The sequence below is a fragment of the Genypterus blacodes genome, unplaced genomic scaffold, assembly GCF_046128005.1.
Source record: "Genypterus blacodes isolate CSIRO-AG114 ecotype Tasmania unplaced genomic scaffold, CSIRO-AGI_Gbla_v1 ptg000056l_1, whole genome shotgun sequence".
Classification (NCBI taxonomy): domain Eukaryota; kingdom Metazoa; phylum Chordata; class Actinopteri; order Ophidiiformes; family Ophidiidae; genus Genypterus; species Genypterus blacodes.
The window spans coordinates 2944371-2959277 of NW_027466868.1; positions in this window are offsets into that span (position 1 = coordinate 2944371).

Consider the following 14907-nt stretch of genomic DNA (forward strand, 5'->3'; position numbering starts at 1 on the left):
TTGTCTATCACTGATGGTCTGATGCTGATTACACACTAGGAAGTATTTTATAATCTTCCACTTACACTGGATGTGTTTTCGGCCCTTTCCTGGTTGTAAAGGTGTGTGTGTATGTGTGTGTGTGAGTGTGTGAGTGTGTAGCAGGGCACGGGTGTTAAATTAAACAGTGGTGTGTGTGCCGCGGCCGTTCCTTCAGGCTGGGCGGCTCGTGGTTTTGCGATTAAGCCGCGACCTCGACGGATCTCTGGCTGACAGCACTGAACAAACCGAGCTGGTTCAGAGCCCGTTTGAACTTTTGCCTTTGAGCTTCGTCACTATAGGAGACGGGTACGGATGACGAAAACCCGATCAGTTAACTGACATGGAGCTTAAAGATCCTGGAGCATCCACTTACTGTACATATCTAACTAACTAACTAACAACACAGAGGGTCAGTCCGAGAGCCAAGACCTCCATCAACACCGACATGACTCCATCTCTCCATGATGAAGGAACTTTGGCCCAGCCTGTGATTATCACAGCGCCACCATCAGGCCGACCAGTACTCGGTCCAACTGCACGCCAAGTTTCATCTATTGGAGATCACAAACCAGCTGAATGTATTTACTAAAGCAGCGTGCTTCCTTTATTTAAGCCTTAACCATGCAGACACAACAAAGACACAAAGACACTCCTGACATTGACACACTCATGATCCAGTTTGTACTTGTACTTGTAACAGCACTTAGTTGTGTTACTTCCTCCTCTAGGTTTGAGTGTGAGTTTGTGGTCCTGCGTCTTCCTGTCCTGGCTGTCACCATGAAGAAAAAGCGCTGCGAGCGTCCTGCAGAGGAAGAAAAAGCGTCTCTTCCCCTCTGCTGCTTCTTATGACAGGCTTGACAAAATAACCAGCCCTCTCATTACGCTATATGCAAACAATGATAAAGGGGACGGCGCCCAGACGTCATGTTAGACAATCAAGGAGGGGACCTCTGACACGCTGCCACCAGTGGATAATAAAGTGCCTCACCAGGCGACAAATGACACCGCACTTAATTTGCTGCGCAATGTTCCTGTAATTAGGTGAATTTGGCACAGGCAGGGGGGAGCGACAGCTAGATCAAGGTCTTGATGAATTAGGGGTCCACTGTCAAGATCAAATCACATTAATCAAGGTGGCCGAGTCCACAGACAGGCGGCCCCCTCCCTCCACTTTCCCAGCCGGTGTGATGAATAGCCCTGCTTCCGCCAGGCGGGAAGTATGCATCACCATCAAATCTGTGAATTTAAATGTAAGAGTACTATTTGGAGGATTCTATTGACTTTTTTTGTCCCGGCGCCAGTTTTCTCTTTTTTGTGTGTGTGATAAAGTAACTTTACCGTGGCAGCGAACTCCCCGAGAAACCTGCTCCTGTTCTCTAAGTGTGCCATGGGCTGCAGATGGGAGCAGCTCAGGCTAGGAGCAGATCTGGATCCCGTCCAGGCTGCGTGTGATCGTTCCTCTCTTCCTTAATTATTCCAGACAATATTTTAGGAGATACCATCAAAATCTGATTTACAGAATTTGCTGAATTACTGCGTTTGAATCAAAGTGAATGCAGTGGCGCCGTGTTGTTTATAACAGGCATTGTTTTCCTCGCTGCAAACAGGAAAATAAATGGGCCGGCGTCTCATATTGAACCACACAGACCCTGGAAGTTGAGCTAACCTCCACGCGCTGCCAGCACGGCTGACCTCTATACTGTGGCACTTTAATTACCCAGCTTGCTCGGGGGCAACATGGCCTGCACCACACAGATTAGCTCCACAACAAGCCATTAATGAATATAAAGAGGTGTCGGGTGGGAAAGGTTGTATGTATTATGTCAGCTGTGATTGATCCAAGCCTGCGAATCAAAGCTAATGGGAGCCAAAGACACACTGATACCAGCCAACACCTCCAATCCCACTGCATGAAAACACTGCAGTACCAGGACGGATACACACTTTGGCTTAGTTAAGTCATCTGGTTTTTACAATTTAATGGGCTCAGGTAGCAGACAGAGTACTAAAGAGTGAAAATATCTTAGGCTAGTTTGTGGATTAGAACGTTTTCAGATCGGTTGAAGATGTTAAGAAAGAATTGAGGACAAAAGGAATGAAAGTAGAAAAAAGAAAGAGTAAAAAGGAAAGAAAGGAGAATGTATGATACGTCATGAAGAAGAAGAAGAAGAAGAAGAGAGTTCATACTGCACCTGGGGGAGAACCTCGTATATCAATTGTTATGGATTTGCATCTTTTGGAAAAGGAATGAAGGAGGGGAGGAAGGAGAAATTGAAGGAGGCGGTTTGAGAAAAAGATTGAAACAGTAAGAAGAAGAAAGAAGGAAAGATGCAGCAAGGACTTGAAAGGAACAATGGATGAAAGGATAAAAGGAGGAATGACGGAAAGTAAGTTAAAAGATGAAGGAAGGAGGGAAGGAAGGAAGGAAGCAGCCCCTCAGTACGACTCAGTAGATTCTGCAAACAGGCCTGTGATACTGAGAGGGATCCTTAAATTTCCTTCATTATTTTCTAATTTGAAGCTTTCGTGCAAAACTCCAGGATTTAGATTTGAGATTTTCCGAGTTTTCCTTCTGAGGATACGAAGGCCGGAAAAGCAAATCTGTGCCACATAATCAAACAGAAACAAGGGCTGCAGAGGGAAGATCTCTCACTCTGCACATCCATTATTCACTTTGGAAGCCGACGTGTTGTCATGTGCTTTTGATATCGAACTTGGCAAGCGCTCAGCCCTCATCATCATCATCTTCATCGCCTGCTAAACACACTGACATGAGAGGAAGGAAAACATCTCTGCGCCGTTCGGGAAGTGAATAGGAAATCACCATTTGCACGGAGAAGATCTGACAGAATTCCCTCAAGTTTGTTCAACCTGCATGTCAGGAATGTTTTCTTCTGGTTTAACACGGCGTTCAGACGCTGTGTTGGAAAACCCTCGGGGTGGGGGGGGGGGGGGGGGGGGGGGGGTTCCCAAGTTCAGGAAAAAAAGCTGCACTTACCCGTGCATGGCGTGGAGCGCGTGCGGCTCGTAGTGGTACCTTCCCTCATGGTGCCGCATGTCGATCGGGATCGGTGTGTGGAAGGTGGGGAAGATGTGGTGGGGGGCTGGAAGAACAGAAGAGCAGAGAGAGGGATGAGAAAGGAGAGAGAGGGGGCAGGGGAGAGAGAGAGGGGGCAGGGGAGGGAGAGGGAAAGAGAGAGAGAAAGAAAGGGAGAAGGTGAGAGAGAGAGAGAGAGGGGGGAGAAAAGGGGAGAAGGGGAGAGGAGAGAGAGAAGTGGACAGAGAAAGGGAGAGAGAGAGAGAAGTGGACAGAGAAAGGGAGAGAGAGCGAGAAGGGGAGAGAGAGAAAGAGGGAGAGAGAGAGAGAGACTTTCAAAGGCTGCAGTGGAGTCAGATGTATTCTGAGCGGTTTGGTGTAAAGTATTGGCACTATCACACGAGAGAAGTGGGATAAATAAATAATCAAAGTGCTCCTAAGAAATCCAACATCTCCAACATAAAAGATCTCCAGCCGGGCTTTTGACAAAGACCTGCAGCTAGACGCCCTTTGAACTCTGAGAGCAGGGGCGAGCAGGCAGAGAGACTGAAGCTCACTGGGTCCCAGAGTTAGTTAGTTACACCTCCAGCTGCTGCTCTCAAGTTTAAGTTTTCAAGTGATAATCCTTCACTTTGGTTGTTTAAAAATTGTACATTTATTTTTGTGGCTTTTTTGTTGTCAGTCACGCTGGTTGTTCGTAAATCGTGGACGTCATTCACGACATTCCTTCCTTGTGGAGGTGTGTGAGTTTGTGTGGTGAGTTCTACCCCAGGCCAGCAGGGGGCAGCATGCAAATTTTCTGCTCGCGTGCTTTGCTTTTTCTGATTGAGGATTGGTTTGAGAATTAGCTTGTGGTTCACCAGTTAAGACCTTTTTGTAGATTGAAGTATTTGATGTTTTTATTGATGCACATGCGTCAAAATTAACAATAAATGGCTTATTTTTCTATTCACGTTGTTTTTTTCCATTGTTATTGACTCGTTCTCGTTCCTCACACCTGCATGTTTATATGAATGCGTCTTACTGGTTTAGGTTTCTGACATATTAAAGCATTTTTCTGCCCGGGGGGTTAATACATTAAATAAAGACTAAACTCTGCTTTCAATCTGAGCCGTCATGTTGTAACCCAGATATGTTTTTATGAGCGTTCTGTCTTGTAATGATGCTTTTTATTTCTCATTAGGCCGTGTTTTGCCTTTCATGTGTTGGTTTTGGATGAAGGACGTTTCCCCCCCCAAACATCAGGATTAATTAAGTGTTGCGATAACACCAAACCACAGAAGAAGAGAGAGGCGAGTCGTTACTTTACCACCAAATAAAAAGAGTCTGTAAGTGACTTAATGGAGTTCTGTGTCTCGTTAACATTTTTTGAGCTTTTGTTACTTGTGGCTATTGTTCTCCATGAGGGCGTTGCCTCACTCCCTCTGACTCCCTCTAACTCCCTCTCACTCCCTCTCACTCCCCCTCCCTCTCACTCTCTCCCCTCACTCACTCCCTCTCACTCTCTCCTTCTCACTCCCTCTCTCTGTCTTTCTCCCTATCCCTCTCCCCCTTTCACTCTCTCCCTCTATCTGTCTCCCTCTCTCTCTCCCTCCCTCTCTCTCTCTCACCCTCTCTCTCTCTCCCTCTCACTCCCTCTCTCTGTCTCCTTCATCATCATCTCCCCTCTCACTCTATAAGCTACAGGAGCCCTCAGGTACCAAACAAACCATGTGGACCAAATATAAAAGAATATTTAAAAAAAGACTTTCTGAGTGTTATTTATCATTTTATTTCTCGTTCTCCCTGCCTGTATACTAATGTTGTGTTTGTCACCTCAGGGCCACCGTACTCTACAGCTCCAGAGACACTTAATTGCAACCTGGTGTGACTCGTCTCCAAGCTGCTGCAAAGGAAGAGACGAGACACAGACGAGGTGAGCCGGCTGATCTCTGCTTTACATTAAAATTCTTCCTGTGTCTCACACACACACACACTCACACACACACGCACTCGCACACAGATCCAAGCAGGAATCTCGCAGGGTGACCTGGGATTTTGCGGGGGGGTCAGGACCATGGATCATTATCTGCTCTGGGCTGAGCATCAGGAGGGAACACGGTGGCCTCCCGGCGCCCCCAGAGGCCCGTGACCGAAGTGAGTCAGCATTCCAGGTCCATCCCTCTCACTCTGCACCCTGACAACCTGACGGACACCACCAGGTCCCTGAACGCACCGCCAAAATAGTTCCTCTTGATTCAGTCTGCACAATAGCAGCCTGGTCGACGGGAGGTAGCTTGACGGATGATCTCAGGCCACACTGACGCTCTCACTGTCACTGTGCCGTCTGAGATGCTTTCAGTTTAGGAAGACGAGGTGATGAAGAGGAAGAGGAAGGGCTCTCCATTTTGGCTTAACTGACTGAGGATGGAATCTCTTTGTAAAACCTATGGTGAAGTGGCATCCGAATGTTTTGCCACCAAAGAAGAATCATACACTTAAATGCTGAATTCAGTATCGCAAGACTGAAACACCGTCTGTGTGGGAAAAGCATCGGACTACCACAGAATATTTCTTAGTTGGATAAGTGGATTATGGGAATAAAAGTCTTGAGTTCTCAGAGCAGCTCGGCAGTGCGACTGCATCCCGGCTCGCTTCAGAGTCCTGTGAGTCACACTCCTCCTCCTCCTCCTCCTCCTCCTCCTCATGTGTTTGTCATGGAAACAGCCTGAGGCTTGTGTGTTTAACTGATGTGAAACACTGTAATAAAGACTCCACACCTGACAGTCAAAGCTCAGACGGCAGCACAGACTGTAACGCTCAGCAGCTGTGAACACACAACACACTGTGCAGCCGATCACAGCCGAGCACAGCAGGACAGTAACTCACACACTTACAGGGAGAACAACTGCAGGGTTTCACTAACTGAAAATCTCTTCTTCTCCTTCACTCTGTCCTTTTGTTATTGAAGTCCTCAAAAACTGTAAACAAATGAACTCGTCTTTGCTTTGTGCACTTTTACTTTTGATCCTCGAGAACTTGTTTAAGTCAGACTTTAAACCTCAGACTTTTACTCGTAAGAACTATTACTTTTATTTGAGTGAAGAACTTTGGCTCACTGGACGATTGTGTCATGTTTTGTTGACCTACATGTCTTTGTCCTGCCTAGAAATGACCCCCCTATAACTCAGCCCAACTGTTATGAACGGCACATTAACCTGAACTGCTGCTTCAATGGAGCCTTTTAGCTCACACACACACACACTACTGAACCTACACCGTGTAGACAAGAGGGTAATTATGCTACCAGACTCTGCCAAATTACAGAGGAGAGAGAGAGAGAGAGAGAGAGAGAGAGAGAGCTTGCCGTTCTTCACCTTCTATCTCGTCATGTCAAACCGCACTAAACTCTGAGCTGAAACTAAAACCTGTCATGAATGTGGGCCGGAGTCACCCAGGTCTTCCTCTGGGGGGCTCGGTCTCAGGACGGTGGGCTCGGGGCCCCGCGGTGCTGTGGCAGGGGGGGGGGGATTGACCAGGCAGCCTTATTCCATCACGGCGACAGCTCCATTGTTCTGCCGCCACAGGAAGAACAAAAGGCGAGCGCTCCGGAGAGTTCAAGAGCCGTATTTACCTGATTCACGGGGCCCGATTCCCCCCCGGGCGCCCACGCAGCGCCGCTGGGCCCCCGCTTACGCTCCAGCCATCTATTAGTCTTTGCTCTGATAGCATTTGTTTTACCGTCTAACACAGCATTGCAGCCACCCGACCACACTTTTTCATAGTCACCCCTTCCCCCCCCCCCCACCAGGCCTTTCAGTACACGCAGCACAACCTGTGTTTTCTTATGTTAACCTCAAGTTTTATTGTGGTCTAAATTTAGCCCAAAAATTGCTCATGGGGCAAATGGTGTCAGAGCTGCAGGGGGAAAAAAAAGCTGACTTCCTGTGAGCATAAAGCCAGACTGAGAGCGCCGCCTGACTTCATTTCATCTGAATGACGTCGTTTATCATACCGCTATCTGTAACACTCAACTCTGATTGGTCAGTCAGGGCATTCGGCGCTCAATTATTTTCCTGATAATGTGTGAACGGAAATTTCACAAAGTCTGTTTATGTGCAAATCTTTCCACATTTATATCAGACCCCCACACACACACACGTACACATGTATAGTCACAGACAGCCGGGGGGGAGGGAGGGGCTGCATTCTTGGGCTGAGGCTCTGGGTCCTGCACAGTGGTTCAGATGATTAGAGCACAAAAAATTATAGTTTCTCTAACTTTATGAGGAAAGGCTCAATTTGCACAATAATGACAAAACACCTAAATGGACCTTTTGGTGTTAAAAAATGTTTTGGTCGTCTGCGTTATTTAACTTTTAACAGCTGTAGTTACTACTTCAGACTTTAACGTCTCACATCACATTCCAGGTCATGTTCAGGTCAGAATTCCTGTATATCCAGCATGTAGGAGTTTCAGTTGACCTCTGGCTCGCACAGGTGAGCATGCAGGGATTTAGGGTTTTGTTCAAAGACACTGACAGGTTGTTACTAGTTGTGGTCACACCTGTAACTTGTTATTTAACCTATTGAACCCTGCTGGAAACAGTGGTGCGGTGGTTCCTAACTTGAGGTCAGGAAAGGACACAGATGTAGGCAGGAACAACTTAAGATGCAGATTTATATGTTTTTCTAGGGATGATTGGGCAAACTTTACTCAGGAAGGAGAATTTTAAAGAGTAAAATCCAGATTGGGGGATGTTCCTCTGAGCTGCCCATTCATCTGCGCTCCATCCAGGCCAAAACTCTGTGTGGTTGTGGCCCTCGTGGTGAACCACCGTGAGGGAATGTTCGTTATCAGCATTCGTCACCTGGGCTCGGGCTACATGCTAATAACCTTCATGCATCACCAGGCTGAAGGTGAACGTGCGGTGGCAGGCATTGACAGAAGGAGGCGGGGCTGCGTGGCGGCGCTGACGGGCCTCCTCGGCTCACCCCGCAACGAGCGCCGTGTTGTTAGCATGCTGTTTGTGTAATTTAGCTACTTAAAAGACGGCGAGGGTCCAAAGACTGATTGCACCGTCGAGTAATCACCAACCTCCAATGCGTGCCTGATTTATCACCCCCTCACTTAATAGCACTGCTTAACACACAGGTTTGTCCAGATTAAGTAATTACCTTAAAGCAAAAGTTTATTATCTTGGAGACGGGCCAGTGATAAAGGCCCGCTGTCGAAAGCCGCCACAGAAAGGGCTCGGCGTCGGTGAACGAGAGCGATAATTAAAATACAATGAATTAAATAGTGGCTTCTGGGGCTGTCACCGTGCTCCCGTACTAACATCCATATTACCCCGCTGGCACCCTTGCTAGGGGGGCGCCTGGGATTACGCCTCGGCCCGGACTAGTCTAGCAGCTGAATGGGAAATGACTTCAATGGGCCATCTGTAAATTAAACAAAGACCTAGTTCTTCTCCAATATGAGGAAGGAGGGGAAGAGAAACCTGTGCCAAGAATAACACCTGAGTACAAGCAAGTCAGGTTTACACATTAGCGCCAAGAAATCTACTTATTCAGTGGTATGGTCATCAAACCAGACGCCAAACTTAAACTCAAACTTGGAGCAAAGGAAGGAAATTACATCGCGTGTTGATTCTTAAGGGCTGAAATTCCAACTTCCAGTTTCCAAAAACAATGATGCGGTTTTACAGCTCATTCAGATCACGGAAGCTTCGGCTGAGACTTGGAGGGGCGCCCATCCGCCCACCAAGATTCATGAAAATTGCTTTGTAGATATTCTTGATGATGACCCAAAGGGGGTGGAAAACATCAATGTAAAAACCGCACTAGTAGAACTCAATGAGAGTCAAATGTCTAGTTAATGTGTGTTTCTTGCAGTGTGCAGAGCATCTTGTTGTGATGTCTTAATGAGTCGGCGCTGGAGGCCCCTTTGGATACAGATGTTGGAGGAGGGGTGAGCCGGGTGAGAGGGAAGGAACACAGGGGAATGTTTTGAATGATGCGCCTCTTCTTTTCTCCCTCTGCTGGTGTTTGATGAATGTGTCGCAGGTGGAAGCAGAAGATGTCTCTTCATGCTTCATACCGCTCACCTCACCGATCCCCCCCACTCCATCCTCGCAGCGGAGGCCCAGACCTCCGGCGGAACCGAAGTAGATTGTTGTCCTGTCAGCGTCAGCACTCCTCAGTCTCCCGTGTCCATAGATGGTCCGCCACACGCCCCTGACATGGCCGCTGAAATGTGCAGCACGGGCCGAACTCGCTGAAGCAGATCTGACTCTATTTTTACTCCGTTCATCCCCAGACCGCCCCAGCATCTCCAGCCTGACTTCACTGTTTGCTGTATTTGCTTGACATGTTGTTGTGTCATGATGGAGGGCAGGGAGGTTATGTCTTCACACTGGTCTAGGTGTTTGAAGGTGGTTGTTTGTGTGTTGCCACAGTCTTTTGGTTCCGTCCAGCACAGATATGTAATATGTGGCCTGTGCGCTCAGCTAAAACGTCCCCACAAAGCTTTGATTTAAGAAAGAGGGCACAGACTCAAGAGGGAGAACGATCTTTGATTGGATCCTTCTCCTTTGCCACCCTCCCCCCACACACTGTGACCTTTGACCTAGGAGACTAAGCTTATCTGAAGGCAGCTCCTGCCTGCACACAAAAACCTCTTTACTGAACAATACTGGTCACTATTCTGCCTTTATTCTGAGGAAGAACACAAAAGAGAAAAGGAGACGGACTTAAAGTGAATTGACTTTATAATCAGTATTTTCCCACTCTTTAGGGCCAGCCATGGTCACACACACACAGACAGCCTTTCGTTACTTTCAGGGACATTGCTCATTAGCATCGTCCACCATTGACATGTAACTTAAAGGCCCAAATCTTGGAGTTACACAGTTTTCCACTGACAGGAACCTCATCAAGCTCATTGAGTTCTACTTTAGATATGAGCCGTTTTCCGTTGTATCTCAGTTCTTCTTCAGTTCTGATCCCAGCACACAAATGCTGACTTTTGTCTCAGCAAAGCAGGAACAACACGTGACATCTGAGCTGCGGAGCATTTAAACTTGTTTACAGCTTGAAATAGAACAAAACATTAAATACGAGGCACCTTTCAACTTTGTTCCTGCTACATAATTGTGAGTAAAAGTTCTCGGTCTGCGGAGCATCATTACTGTGATTCATCTTAAAAGTCCTTTCTAATGAGTTCACAGTGACTCGTGCTTAGACTTATTAAGAAACACAACGTATAAATGAGAGCAGCACTAATATGCATATTTCCTGACCTTATTTCAGTGGCTGCTTGGCCTGGTTTGGTGGCTAATTAGCTCCTGCGAATGCCACCATTGGCTTGAAGACAAAGCACATCACGCCAACAATTAGTCTAAAAGAGCCATTAGCTTCCTGACGAAGTTCCAGCCATGGCAGAACCAACAGAGCAGCAAACAACAGCAAAGTCTTTCAGAGGAAATCACTTTATCTGACTGACAGCTGACAAATACGTCACCTGTTACACAAGTAACTAAGATCAGATCAACTCCGTTTGTCTTTAATTTAGTTAGGTTTTAGTTTGAAACTCCCAATCCAAAGCAGAAACTCTATTCTTTGTGGATTTCCACAGACAGGGTGCTGATGCTGGGTCAGTGCCAACCTGGAGCCTTCACAAGTCCTGTCCAGTGTTTCCTGGGGTCTGAGCGTTGGATGCTTATGTAACAGGATGTGGAGGCAGAAGCCAGCAATCAACAACAAACTGGGGGCTCACATTGATTGTTTACTTCTGTGGCTTTGAGGACATTTTTACAAATCAGCTCCTTCTTCTTTGTAAACACTAGTGTCATGTCAGAAACATCACACGCCGCGAGTCGGGAGCTCTTTTGTTTACACAACATCACTGGTTCCTTGTCGATTCTTGGGGCTGCTTAGAGAGACAGGCCCTTTGCTGTGGAAGTCTGTGTGTATGGTCGAGAACTATCTGATGGTTCAGGAACTGCTAAGTGGAACATCCATGACTAAATGTTGCTGATTGGTCAGATGGAAGCTTCTCCTCGACCCATCAGGTGGACAGCATGTCGTTATTGGACCAAATAAATTTTCAAACATCCTCCAGATTTCATACCTCTGTATGTTTTTGCCACGTTTTCTGGAACTGGGCTATACTACATTTACCACATCATCACTAGTTCTTTCCATGATGTGCTGCGTGTAGTTCCGGGTGAAGAATTCCTTAGATTTGTTCAGAACTACATCTCTGAAAGTGCCTTTAGTTACTTCCTACCTCTGTAAATAAACACAACCCAAACTAAACATAAATGACATTCAAAAGTCACAAATCAAGTTGATGAACATGCCGAGGTCCCTGATCGTTTCAAGCTAATTCTCCATCATTCACTACATTCCTGTGATTGCTTTTCCTGACAGCACGAAGCTGGAGGACGACAGTAATTTTTCCTGTAATTTTGTCACACTGAGGGAAAGCCCCTGATTAGGAAACAAGAGCTTAGCTGAGAGGCTCCGCAGAGAGAGGGGAGGCCTGTGTCTTCCTCCACCTTCACCTGTGCCCTCCACCTCCTCCTCCTCCTCGGCCCGGCTCCTGTTACCGTCGGTGCTGGGTGTGTTTTGGGTTGTCGGCTTTGATCGAGTTTCCCCGTCAGTAACAAACGTGTCATTACACCCACATCCTGACAGTTTACATACATTTCCCTCAAATTGCTACTGCTGCCTGCTGCGACTTTAAAACGACGCGTAGGTAGAAAAACACATTTTCAGTGGAGGACAAAGATTAGAAAGTAGCAAAGTACATCTTAGTTTGATATTTAACTACAAACGTAAATCCCATGTAAACAATTTCACCCATGTCATGATGTCACAGCTAAAAATGGAGTCAGATGTTTAGTCTGCAGCTGATTTACTCGTTGTGTCCCTATGCTAAAGGATTTTTATACAATCACACCGGCTACTTTTGTGACTGTGAGATGTCCTAACCAAGAAAAGATGGATGGTAGCTCATATTATTAACTTCATGGTGCTTCCAGGGGAGATGACGCTGCCTCACTCCACCAATTAGCTTAACTTATTAGCTCTACCTGGTAAAGAGACTCACAAAGTTTCAGTTTTGCCTTCAGTTTTAGCTAAAATGACACAGCAGCATATAAGCTATCACTAGCTTACCAGTGTATTTGTTGTACATCTGGCGAATGGTTGAATTCTGTCATTTCTGTCAATGTAAATGTTTAACTCATATTTTTGCCTCCATCGCAGTAATAGAGTATAGTTCAGGTGTACATGTAATGTTTTTACATGATTTAGACTGAAGACAGACACATTCGCAAACAAAGTTTCGGTTACTGTGATGGAGAGAAACAAAACGGACACAAAGGATTCAGAAATACAGAGTATAGCATCTTTAACATTCATTATACACTTGTTGCAGTTTGTATTTGTGTGTGTGTGTTTGTGTGTGTGTGTGTGCGCGCGCTCAGGTTACTCATATCATCCCAATTTGTTATAAAATGATGTCCAACTCCAACAAAACACCTTTTATAGATGCTGTAATCATTTTCATACGAGCCTAATGAGAACATTTACTTCAGCCTGTTTATGAGGGAAAATATTCCTCAGTCCAGCTGAATGTTAAATGACAGAAGTGCTATGTCGCCGCGTTACAGCACAGAAACACCTCACGCTCTCACTCGCACCATTAAAATCCACAAACGTGACGAGCTGCTGCTTCGTAAAGATTTATAACCATCAGACAAACGCGACTCTGTGTGTTTATCCTCTGCAGACAGCTTTGATTTCCACTGTAACGCCGCTAATTAGCTCTTATTGCTAATCTCCAGCTGCTTTCTGCAATACTTACAAGGCAATTAGAGCGCCTCTCCTCATTTCACTGTAACTTTGTAAAAGAGCTCTCAAAAGGCAGCTGTGTGTTCATCTGCAGGCTGGAGCTCCGACTCCGACCGGCCTGTCAGCTCCTCCTCAACTTCACAGGCAACATGTTTTATCTGAGTGTGCCATGATTCTGGAGGAACATGGACTCAGAAGTGAAAGTTTTAAAGCCAAAGTAGATTGTACTTTAATTTGAGCGTGAGAAGTAAACAAGCGGACACCAGGTAACAGGGATGCGTGTGTGTGTTTTCATACTCCATGTCTCTATCTCTTTCTCTTTTTCTCTCCCTCTCTCTCTGACTCTCTCTCTCTCTCTGTCTCTCCCTCTCCCTCTTTCTCTCCCCCCGCCCCCTCTCTATCCCTTCTCTATCCTCTCTCTCTCTCTGCGGCTAGTGTAATCGTCATTGTGTGGGTCTGCGGTCCCACCACTATGTTAAGTGTGTGTGAACCCAGACCAACCTGGGACGTGCCCCTAAACCTCAGAGACGAGCCTCTGAAGGGGCGGAGAAGTCATTTGCAGTCTGGCGGACCAGGAAAAGAGTTAGAAAAAAGAGCCGGGGGAGTTTTAGCTTAATCCTCTGAAACATCCATATATCGCTCCCAACCGTTCACTCCCCACAGCTGTAAATCTGCAGGAATGTGGCCTGTTGTTTTTGGAATCAGTGCAAGCAAACCTTAATGGCTCTGAGAGATTGATGTCTGCAGACGTTGCCTGAAGCTTGTGGTTGCATATTTCAGCTCTGGGAGAGCTTCAGTCAACCAGCAACACTTAGTGAAACCCTCACTTTGATCCTCAGGCCTGCTGAGTGCCCAAAAACCACAAACACCCAATTTGCTAAAAAACATAAATCCAGAAATTTAGACACCAACAATGAAAGCCAAACTGTGTCTAACAGTTTTGTCAAGTGAGTTTTGATTGATTAATCAATACGGCTTGACATTATCTCGATCCTCCGCTGCTGCTGAGAGATGGAGGGTTTGACTCCCACCATGTTTCCTCCCATTGTGACATATTTCTTTGTACCGAGAGACAAATGTCTGTTTAGAAGGTAAAGCAACAAAAACAGCAAACAGCCAATGCTCAGAAATGATGTGAAGTGCCAACACTGCACATTTCACCATGTTTTTGTGGAATATGTAGGTTGAGGTTTTTAAGTTAATTGTCTTTAATGACTTCCGTCTGAAGCCCAGAGGAAGATTAGGAGAGAGAGACGGTTTTTATCCAGCAATCTTATTTCTATAAATAGAGTAAAAATAAGAGAAACATTTCTGTTTTCACTTAGTGCGTCTAATGCAGAGGTAGAGAGTAGCGTTTCAGATAAAAGAAGCCGAGGGCATCTTGGAAAGTCATCAAGCTAAATGTTTACAGAGAGCCTCAGAAATCCCATTAGATCCTGTGCATGCGACCTCACTGTGATTAGTGGAAAACTGTACTTATGGGCCACAAAGGGCCACAAAGGGCTACAAAGGGCCACACCAGGCAAGCTGCAATCAGGCCTCTGAGGAACCGGAGGACGGAGTTCAGTCGAGTTGTCCTCTAGACCGCGAACAAAGCCTCCAAAATGACTACATCCACATTTTTACCAGATAACATAACAAGGTAAATATGTCTTCCTGTCTTCCAGTGCAGCTTTAAGCTGTCCGGTCTGAAGTCTTGGTACTTTGTGTGAACAGTACTTTGCTCTGCGAGTAAGAATTGCAGCGTTAATGTCAGGGGGCTATTTTTCTGCTCTCTCCTCTCCCAGGGCAGCGCCTCATTTAGACGCCACAGAGGCAAGAGGAGAGAAAAGAAGTGCCGGCCCCCTCTTCCTCTGCTTCGTCTTCCTCTTCTTCTCCTTCCTCTTCTTCTCAGGAAGATTAGTGGCAGCCCTTTTGGAGTAGGAGGTGGACGCCGAGCTTTTTTGGCTTGCATTTTTCTCTGCCAGCGGGCCTGACCCCCTGAGCGCTCCCTGTGCAGCTCGCTCACG